This window comes from Oncorhynchus nerka, linkage group LG2 (assembly GCF_034236695.1).
Source record: "Oncorhynchus nerka isolate Pitt River linkage group LG2, Oner_Uvic_2.0, whole genome shotgun sequence".
Lineage (NCBI taxonomy): Eukaryota > Metazoa > Chordata > Actinopteri > Salmoniformes > Salmonidae > Oncorhynchus > Oncorhynchus nerka.
This window is the reverse complement of record NC_088397.1, coordinates 64624342-64634932: the sequence shown is the minus strand read 5'-3', so window position 1 is coordinate 64634932 and position 10591 is coordinate 64624342. Positions and strand designations below refer to the sequence as shown.

At 41.0% G+C, this 10591-nt stretch overlaps 1 pseudogene; it reads left to right on the top strand.

The window, feature by feature from the left end:
- Window positions 1-211: 211 nt before the first annotated feature.
- Window positions 212-9656, top strand: LOC115131427 (guanylyl cyclase-activating protein 1-like; annotated as a pseudogene).
- Window positions 9657-10591: the final 935 nt, after the last annotated feature.

The window sequence follows — 10591 nt, the reverse complement described above, 5'->3', positions numbered from 1 at the left end:
TGCCACTCGGGAGCCCCAAATGCCCATGATTAATGCCCATGATTTTGGACGTTCGACAAGCAGGTGTCCACATACTTTTGGTCATGTAGTGTACTTATCAGTATTTCACTGCAATAATTAATCATATCCTGAAATATTTTGGGCCATCCATACCCTCCCCCTAATCTGAACAATATGAATCCATACGGGATATGTAGCTATTTTAAAAATATGTGTGTCTTTGACCCCCTCAGGTCCTGAGGAACCCCCTGAAAACCCTGGTGCCTGTCAATGCCAGCAGGAACAGAGTGGTGGACAAGCAGATGGAGCTCCTTGTCTTCTCCTGGAGGCGACGACAGAATGGGAGGGCCCTGCTGCCCCCCATGACCCACCCAGGCCATGCCACCAAACCATCCAGTGGTCCTCCCTGCAGCTCAGAGCCCCTGCCTTGGCTCAACGTGGGCTCCAATTCCCTGATGCCCTTCTTCACAGTGGTGAAGCCCACCTGCGGCTACCGCTTCTCCAGGGAGGCAGACCACAAGCGCCGGCACATCGGCATCCCTGCCAGCAACCCAGTCATGTGGAGGAGCTGCTAGGCATGGTCTCACAATAAACATGAAGTAGCCTAAAGCTGCCCTGAATTGACTGAATTGTATGTCAGAACTTTTCCCAGCTTGCAAAATTAGTATTTAAATCAAAACCTACTGAAATTCAAAGTTTGTATCATGAGTGATAAGAATATGTATTGTTACTTGTGACTGACATTAAAATGTAGCACACAAGACCTTATACAACCCCTTGATGCTCTGTCATATTGGACAGTGTGTGTAAACAGATCTCCTTAGCAGTTCCCACATGCCCCTTCCCAAAGGGTATCTATAAAGACCTAAAGGCTTAGTACTAACACTGAGACCAAAACACTAGCAGACCGCATCACCTAGTCCTGAGGTCTCTATTTTGTGTCTGTTTATTGCTCATTGATTGATAAGCAAGTGGATTTGCGAAGGGTTAGTTACTTTGTCAAAGACACACAAAGTTCTGATTGGCTGATAAGGGGCTCTCAGCATCCCTCTCATTACAAAACATTGTTTGACTGTAAACTTTCGCTGGATGGGTTCACACACAGAAGTTCTGTATTGTGGAATTATTTTATTTGCAGTGTTTTTCTTTTCTCATCTTTTATTTAGATAATTGTTTAGTAAATCGTTTGCAGGCAGTAAAATTATGCGGAATAACAGTGGTGTCTCTATTGAAGGACTTGGAACCTGTGAGAATCATCAGTGGTACAGGAAATTCACAACGGAATGCCTATCTGCTCACCTTTTGCGAATTCAAACAGTTATTCCGCCTGAAAAACCTATCTGAAGCTTCTAAGGCCCACGTCATGCGCATGTTTGAAATGTTTGATATGTATGACTTTTATCTCGATCACTAAGGTTCATAGTTTATACAGTGCTTATAGAACGTCTACACCGCCCTTGGATTTCTTCACATTTTATTGTTACAAAGTGGGATTCAAATGGATTTCATTTCATTTTTTGTCAATACTCTGTAATGTCAAAGTGGAAGACTTTTTATTATTTTATTTGTTATTAATAAATAACAAAACACTAATATACCTCAATTAGATCATTATTCAACCCCCTGAGTCAATACATGTTAGAATCACCTCTGGCAGAGATTACAGCTGTGTCTCCTTGGGTAAGTGTCATAAGAGCTTTGACTACAGAGGTAGCAAAACTGTACTTCAATACTATGATTATCCCACACATAGCATGCAGTTGGGCCCAAGCTTGCTCTACAACATTAAAACCTTCACACAAAACATGAAGACATGGCTAAAGGCTAATCAGACTTGTGAACATAATCCCTAGCTGTGTATTGCCGCTTTCCATGTTGTCTGTTGTCTGTAGCTTGTGAGGTGTGGAAACACTTTGTCGCTTTTATGTATTTCATTTTGTTGCTTTGTGCTATTGCTCTGTCTGCGTGTGACATGTTGCTTGTCCTATGTTGCTCTGCATGTGCTCACTGCTCATTGTTCGTCTGTATTGTTATTGTAATTTAAAAAAATAACCTGCCCAGGGACTGAGGTTGAAAATTAGCTGGCTGGCTAAAACCGGCACCTTTACTCAAACAACTGTATTGAGCAATATTTGGCCATTATTCTTTAAAAAAAATGTTCAAGCTTTGTCAAGGGGTTAGGGATCATGGCAAGACAGCAATTTTCTAGTTTTGCCATAGATTTTCAAGCAGATTTAAGTAAAAACTGTAACTTGGCCACTCCGGAACATTAGCTGTCTTCTTGGTAAACAACTCCAGTGCAGATTTGGCTTTGTGTTGTAGGTTATTGTCCTGCTGGAAGGTGAATTGCTCTCACAGTGCCTGGTACAAAGCAGATTGAAGCAGGTTTTCCTCTAGAATTTTTCCTGTGCTTAGCTCCATCCTGTTCCTTTTTCTTTGCCGATGTCAAGCATACCCATACCATGGGGCCTCCCGAGTGGTGCAGTAGTCTAAGGCACTGCATCACAGTGCTAGCTGTGCCACTAGAGATTCTGGGTTCGAGTCCAGGTTGTGACCGGGAGACCCATGGGGAGGCGCACAATTGGCCCAGCGTCATCTAGGTTAGGGGAGGGCTTTTCCCATCGTGCACCAGGGACTCCTGTGGCGGTCGGGTGCAGTCAGCATGCCAATTGTACACTGCCTCAAAACTTGAGACATCTGGCATTGTGTTGTGTGACAAAACTGCACATTTTAGAGTGGACTTTTATTGTCCCCAGCCCAAAGTGCACCTGTGTAATGATCATACTGTTTAATCAGCTTCTTGATATGCCACACCTGTCAGGTGGATGGATTATATTGGCAAAGAAGAAATGCTCACTAACAGGGATGTAAACAAATTTGTGCACAACATTTGAGAGAAATAAGCTTCTGATGTGTATGAAAACATTTTGGGATCTTTTATTTCAGCTCATGAAACATGGGACCAACACTCTGTGTTGCCTTTATATTTTTGTTCAGTATATTTCAATTCCACTTTGTAAAGCAACAAAATGTGAAAATGTTCAAGGGCGTGTAGACGTTCTATAGATACTCTACCTGTTTTTGCATCATGTATTTTTTCATATAGACTGAGGGGTCTGGATTTTTGTATCATCAACATAACATCACACTCAAAAAGACTCAAAGATCAGTGGTTTGTGGTCAACTGAGGTACCCAGAGGCAACAGTACCTCAATAAGAGATTTGGCCTAATTGGATCTCCCCTAAAATCTTAAACTGGCTTTATGTGAATTGATAACTCGTGTGAAAACTATGCTATAGCTCTGTATAAAGGAAATTGCACTCAAATTGTGTTGGTTTAATAGTTTAAAAAAATGTGTTTCCGTTACAGTGGCCATTCAGATATTAGGCTATTTGTATTATATCTAGAACATAGGGTATCATGATATGAACTAGATTTCCATCCAACAGATTTTCATGTGAATATTCTACATTCCGCATTAAAAACAATATGGTATTTTTCCCACCAGAGATGTTTCCATCAACATTACTTGTTGCAGATCAAATCTGTGCGTGATGATGGCAGCCAAGCATCGGTGAACATACAAATAAAATACCCTTGATATTAATTGGAAAGGAGCAAAGCTCATCACCTTCCACTTTCACCAGCCTGTGTAGTTCATCATCATGTATTTCATCTGTAGCCTAATAAACAACACAGTAAACTGCATGCTTTCCCAAGGAGTCGTAGTGGGAGGACCACACTATATGTCATCGCGTGACTCCCAAGTTCTTCGATATGATGGTTATTATATCAATATTTGTGCATAACAACGTTTCCACCGCCATTTCTTGCATAATTAATTGTACCGACACAAAAACATCCCACCTTGTCAAGCGTATTTTGTTTTGTCGGCATTTGGAAAGTTTACTGAAAAATGTTATTTTTCCATCAGGCCTGTGATTTAAAAAATATTATCCGACATGCACGGAAACCTGGTTCGTGGCACAGAAAATATACTATATTTATACAGTATCATTCAAAAGTTTGGACATCTACTCATTCAAGGGTTTTTCTTTATTTTTAATATTTTGTACATTGTGGAATAATTGGGGAGGACATCAAAACTATGAAATAACACATTTGGAATCATGTAGTAACCAAAATATTCTTGAATTATTCTACAATGTAGAAAATAGTAAAAATAAAGAAAAACCTTTGAATGAGTAGGTGTGTCCAAACTTTAGACTGGTACTGTATATATATATATACAGTATATCACAAAAGTGAGTACACCCCTCACATTTTTGTAAATATTTGAGTATACCTTTTCATGTGACAACACTGAAGAAATTACACTTTGCTACAATGTAAAGTAGTGAGTGTACAGCTTGTATAACAGTGTAAATTTGCTGTCCCCGTAAAATAACTCAACACACAGCCGTTAATGTCTAAACCGCTGGCAACAAAAGTGAGTACACCCCTAAGTGAAAATGTCCAAATTGGACCCAAAGTGTCAATATTTTGTGTGGCCACCATCATTTTCCAGCACTGCCTTAACCCTCTTGGGCATGGAGTTCACCAGAGCTTCACAGGTTGCCACTGGAGTCCTCTTCCACTCCTCCATGACGACATCACGGAGCTGGTGGATGTTAGAGACCTTGCACTCCTCCACCTTCCGTTTGAGGATGCCCCACAGATGCTCAATAGGGTTTAGGTCTGGAGACATGCTTGGCCAGTCCGTCACCTTTACCCTCGGCTTCTTTAGCAAGGCAGTGGTCGTCTTGGAGGTGTGTTCGAGGTCGTTATCATGTTGGAATACTGCCCTGAGGCCCAGTCTCTGAAGGGAGGGGATCATGCTCTGCTTCAGTATCTCACAGCACATGTTGGCATTCATGGTTCCCTCAATGAACTGTAGCTCCCCAGTGCCGGCAGCACTCATGCAGCCCCAGAACATGACACTCCCACCACCATGCTTGACAGTAGGCAAGACACACTTGTCTTTGTACTCCTCACCTGGTTGCCGCCACACACGCTTGACACCATCTGAACCAAATAAGTTTATCTTGGTCTCATCAGACCACAGGACATGGTTCCAGTAATCCATGTCCTTAGTCTGCTTGTCTTCAGCAAACTGTTTGCAGGCTTTCTTGTGCATCATCTTTAGAAGAGGCTTCCTTCTGGGAAGACAGCCATGCAGACCAATTTGATGCAGTGTACGGCGTATGGTCTAAGCACTGACAGGCTGACCCTCCACCCCTTCAACCTCTGCAGCAATGCTGGCAGCACTCATACGTCTATTTCCCAAAGACAACCTCTGGATATGACGCTGAGCACGTGCACTCAACTTCTTTGGTCGACCATGGCGAGGCCTGTTCTGTGGAACCTGTCCAGTTAAACCGCTGTATGGTCTTGGCCACCATGCTGCAGCTCAGTTTCAGGGTCTTGGCAATCTTCTTATAGACCAGGCCATATTTATTTAGAGCAACAATTCTTTTTTTCAGATCCTCAGAGAGTTCTTTGCCATGAGGTGCCATGTTGAACTTCCAGTGACCAGTCAGTATGAGGGAGTGTGAGAGCGATGACACCAAATTCAACACACCTGCTCCCCATTCACACCTGAGATCTTGTAACACTAACGAGTCACATGACACCGGGGAGGAAAAATGGCTAATTAGGCCCAATTTGGACATTTTCACTTAGGGGTGTACTCACTTTTGTTGCCAGCGGTTTAGACATTAATGGCTGTGTGTTGAGTTATTTTAAGGGGACAGCAAATTTACACTGTTATACAAGCTGTACACTCACTACTTTACATTGTAGTAAAGTGTCATTTCTTCAGTGTTGTCACATGAAAAGGTATATATACAGTGGGGCAAAAAAGTATTTAGTCAGCCACCAATTGTGCAAGTTCTCCCACTTAAAAAGATGAGAGAGGCCTGTAATTTTCATCATAGGTACACTTCAACTATGACAGACAAAATGAGAAAAAAAATCCAGAAAATCACATTGTAGGATTTTTAATGAATTTATTTGCAAATGATGGTGGAAAATAAGTATTTGGTCAATAACAAAAGTTTATCTGTTATATACCCTTTGTTGGCAATGACAGAGGTCAAACGTTTTCTGTAAGTCTTCACAAGGTTTTCACACACTGTTGCTGGTATTTTGGCCCATTCCTCCAGGCAGGGCAGGATGGTTATAGGTCTGTAACAGTTTGGGTCTTGAGTGTCTCCCTCTTCCAATCTTTAGGGATCTCAGATGATACGAAAGAGAGGTTGAACAGGTTAGTAATATGAGTTGCAAAAATTCTGGCAGATAATTTCAGAAAGAGAGGGTCCAGATAGTCTAGCCCAGCTAATTTGTAGGGATCCAGTTTTTGCAGCTCTTTCAGAACATCAGCTGTCTGGATTTGGGTAAAGGAAAAGCGATTATCGTAGATCTATCGGTGGTGACAGTATTTCCTAGCCTCAGTGCAGTGGGCAGCTGGGAGGAGGTGCTCTTATTCTCCATGGACATTAGTGTCCCAGAACTTTTTGGAAATAGTGGTACAGGATGCAAATTTCTGTTTGAAAAAGCTAGCCCTGGCTTTCCTAACTGACTGGGTATATTGGTTCCTGACTTCCCTGAAAAGTTGCATTTTGCAGGGGCTATTCGAAACTAATGCAGTACGCCACAGGATGTTCTTGTGCTGGTCAAGGGCAGTCATGTCTAGAGTGAACCAAGGGCTATATCTGTTCTTAGTTCTACATTTTTTGAATGCTTATTTAAGATGTTGAGGAAAGCACTTTTAAAGAACAACCAGGCATCCTCTACTGACGGGATGAGGTTAATATCCTTCCAGGATACCTGGGCCAGGTCATTTAGAAAGGCCTGCTCGCAGAACTGTTTTAGGGAGCGTTTGACAGTGATGAGGGATGGTCGCCATTTCGGGGCGTGGTAGAATAGATTCAGGGCATAATGTACAAACATGGGTATGGTAGGATGTGAGTGTAGTGGGGGTAAACCTAGGCATTGAATGACAATTAGAGAGATTGCATCTCTGGAGACACCAGCTAAGCCAGGTGAGGTCTCTCCATGTGTGGGGTGTGTGACAAAAGAGCTATCTAAGGCATGTTGAGCTGGACTAGGGGCTCCACAGTGAAATGAAACAATAACTAACCGAAAAAACAGAAGACAATGCATATTGATATTAGGGAGAGGCATGTGTAGCCGAGTGATCATAGGGTCCAATGAGCAGCAATAGGTGAGTCCGGGAGCAGTTCGGTAGTCGCTACTATGCTAGGCGAGCGGGAGGCATGGCGTTCAGAAAGCTAGCGGGCCGGGGCTAGCAGATGGGTATTCAGTGACAACGCAATGGAAAAGCCTGTTGAAATCACGTCGGACAATTACGCCGGCAGACCAGTCATGATGGATCGGCGGGGCTCCGTGTCAGCAATAAAGGGTCCTGTCTGTTTGATGGCTCAGTAGAGTCATCAGATGTGTGAAGACACATTGATGTGATGATAATATAATATTGTCTGATGATAATATTCTCTAATATAACCAGTATTATGTTAGATAGTTTATGTATAGTGCCTTCAGAAAGTGTTCATACCCCTTGACTTATTCCACATTTTGTTGTGTTGCAGCCTGAATTGAAAATGGATTCTTTTCTTTTTTTTCACCCATCAACACACATTACCCCATTATGACAAAATAAAGACATATTTTTAGAAATGTTTGCTAATTTTTTGTTAATGAAATACAGAAATAGCTCATTTTACTCAGTCAATACACGTTAGAGTCAATACACGTTAGAATCACTTTTAGCAGCAATTACATCTGTGAATCTTTTTGGGAAGTCTCTAAGATCTTTGCACATCTGGATTGTACAATATTTGCACAGTATTCTTTTCATAATTCTTCAAGCTCTGTCAAGTTGGTTGTTGACCATTGCTAGACAGCCATTTTCAAGTCTTGCCATAGATTTTCAGGCCAATTAAAGTCAAAACTGTAACTAAGCCACTCTGGAATATTCAATGTCATCTTGGTAAGCAACTCCAGTGTATATTTGGCCTTGTGTTTTAGTTTATTCTTCCTGCTGAAAGATGAATTTGTTTCCCAGAGTCTTTTGGAAAGCAGATTCAAGAAGGTTTTTCTCTAGGATTTTGCCTGTACTTAGCTCTATTACATTTATTTTATGCTAAAAACAACTCCCTAGTTGTTTTTTTCTTTCCGATGACAAGCATACCGATAACATGATGCAGCCACCACCATGCTTGAAAATATGAAGAGTGTTACTCAGTGATGTGATGTGTTGGATTTGCCACAAACATAATGCTTTGTATTCAGGACATAAAGTTTCTTTGACACATGTTTTGTAGTTTTACTAGTGCCTTATTGCAAAGAGGATGCATATTTTGGAATATTTATATTCTGTACAGGCTTCCTTCTTTTCACTCTGTCATTTAGGTTAGTATTGTGGAGTAACTGAAATGTTGTTGCTCCGTCCTCAGTTTTCTCCTATCACTGAGGATTAAACTCTGTAACGGTTTTAAAGTCACCAAAGGCCTCATGGTGAAATCCCTAAACGGTTTCCATATTCTTCGCCAACTGAGTTAGGAATGACACCTGTATCTTTGTAGCGACTGGGTTTATTGATACACCATCCAAAGCATAATTAATAACTTCACCATGCTCAAAGGGATATTCAATGTCTGCTTTTTTTATTTTTACCCATCTACCAATAGCTGCTGTTCTTTTTGAGGCATTTGAAAACTTCCCTGGTGTTTGTGGTGGAATCTCTGTTTGAAATTCACCACTTGACTGAGGGACCTGACAGATATGAGATGATTGCACACAGAGTGAGTCTATGCAATTTATTATGTGACTTGCTAAGCACATTTTTACTACTGCACTTATTATGGTTGCCATAGCAAAGGGGTTGAATTCTTGTTGACTCAAGACATTTCAGCTTTACATGTTTCATTCATTTATAAAATATTATACAAACATAATTCCACTTTGATATTATAGGGTATTGCGTGTAGGCCAGTGACATTAAATCTAATGTAATCCATTTTAAATTAACACGTGAATACTTTCTGAAGGCACTGTTGTGTTTAGCAGGCAATTTGGTAGTCTTGCCTGACACCTACTGGTTATATTTGAGAATTATATTTCGATGACAAGTCAAGTCATAAAGTCATGTTTCTAAACTCTCTTTCCTCTCCTGCTTCCATACTAGTCTATCCATGTCATCAATGAAGTAAACTATGAGATGTCATCCGAGGACTTTACCAACATGATGTTTGACAAGATCGATATCAATGGTGATGGTAGGTAATAAGATACAAGCATTTCGCTACACCTGCAATAACATCTGCTTAACACATGTAAGTGACCAATAACATTTGATTTGAAGATACTAAGATTCCTTGTCTCAGTGTACAGGTTCCACATCATTGTATTTGTGCCACAGGGTTTGATGTTCATGTGCGTTTGTGTGTGTGCCAGGTAAGCTGGGCCTGGAGGAGTTCATGGAGGGCATCCAGAACGATGAGAAGCTGCTGGAGACACTGACCGAGAGTCTGGACCTCATACATCATCAGCAAGATCCAGGTCGAGATGAACCTCTATTGTTGCAGCACAAGAAGATTTTATGAGGAGTACGAGAGTGCCAGAGTGCAAGCGAGAGAGAGAGCGCCAGTGCGCAGGACAGACTGCCCACGGAGAACACTCAGGGATACCCAAAATGTATACACAAACGTATTAGTATATTTTTATATTCTTGTATGTTTGATGAGATGAACTGGTTATCCTTCAAGGCATATTGAAATGTTTTCATACAGTAATGGCTGACTCAGTTCAGTCATTCCACCATGTACAGTAGGCCCTGCACAACTTTTGCAAAAACAGGATACTTTACTCATCATGTCCAATTGAAGTGTACAGCACTTGGTTGAATATGATTAGTATGCGTAGTACTGCTTTACCAATCAGAAGTAAATATCTCACATTACATTTGCTACGAAAAAGCATATCATATGTGTGTATATATGTGTATACACATATGTGTGTATGATGCATCTAGTTGTACAATTTGGTGACATTACACTGTCCTATTGTTTTTCCATTCTGTATCACCATCTCAAAGTCAAAAGTGCACAATAGACATGGTTTAGAGGCCCACCTCATTTGCCTATGACGTCAGTGAAATGACCTGGTTCTGAACAATCCTTTGCTTGTTTGGTCTTTTCAATGCATTATAGAAAGACAGATGCTTCGAGGCACTCTGCTGAGCAAAAACTAATACATGAAGAATGGAGGGATGTCCCTCACCTGCCTCCCTACCACACATGATTGCCGAAAAAAATATTGAAGATTTGGTGATGCATCAATAGTTGATTGGAAACCTTTATGTAAAGTCAACTAAACAGATCAAGCAAAACAGTTAAATACAGACAACATTGTTTTATTGTAGACTAGACCTACTCAGATTTTATTAAAGTACAGAAGTGAATGGCAAACTGGTCCAGTAACGTGTTTTCTCTGCTATTAATGCCTTTCCAATTTTAACTGACCAACAACAGCTTTACATCCTAACACACACACACACACACACAAGAA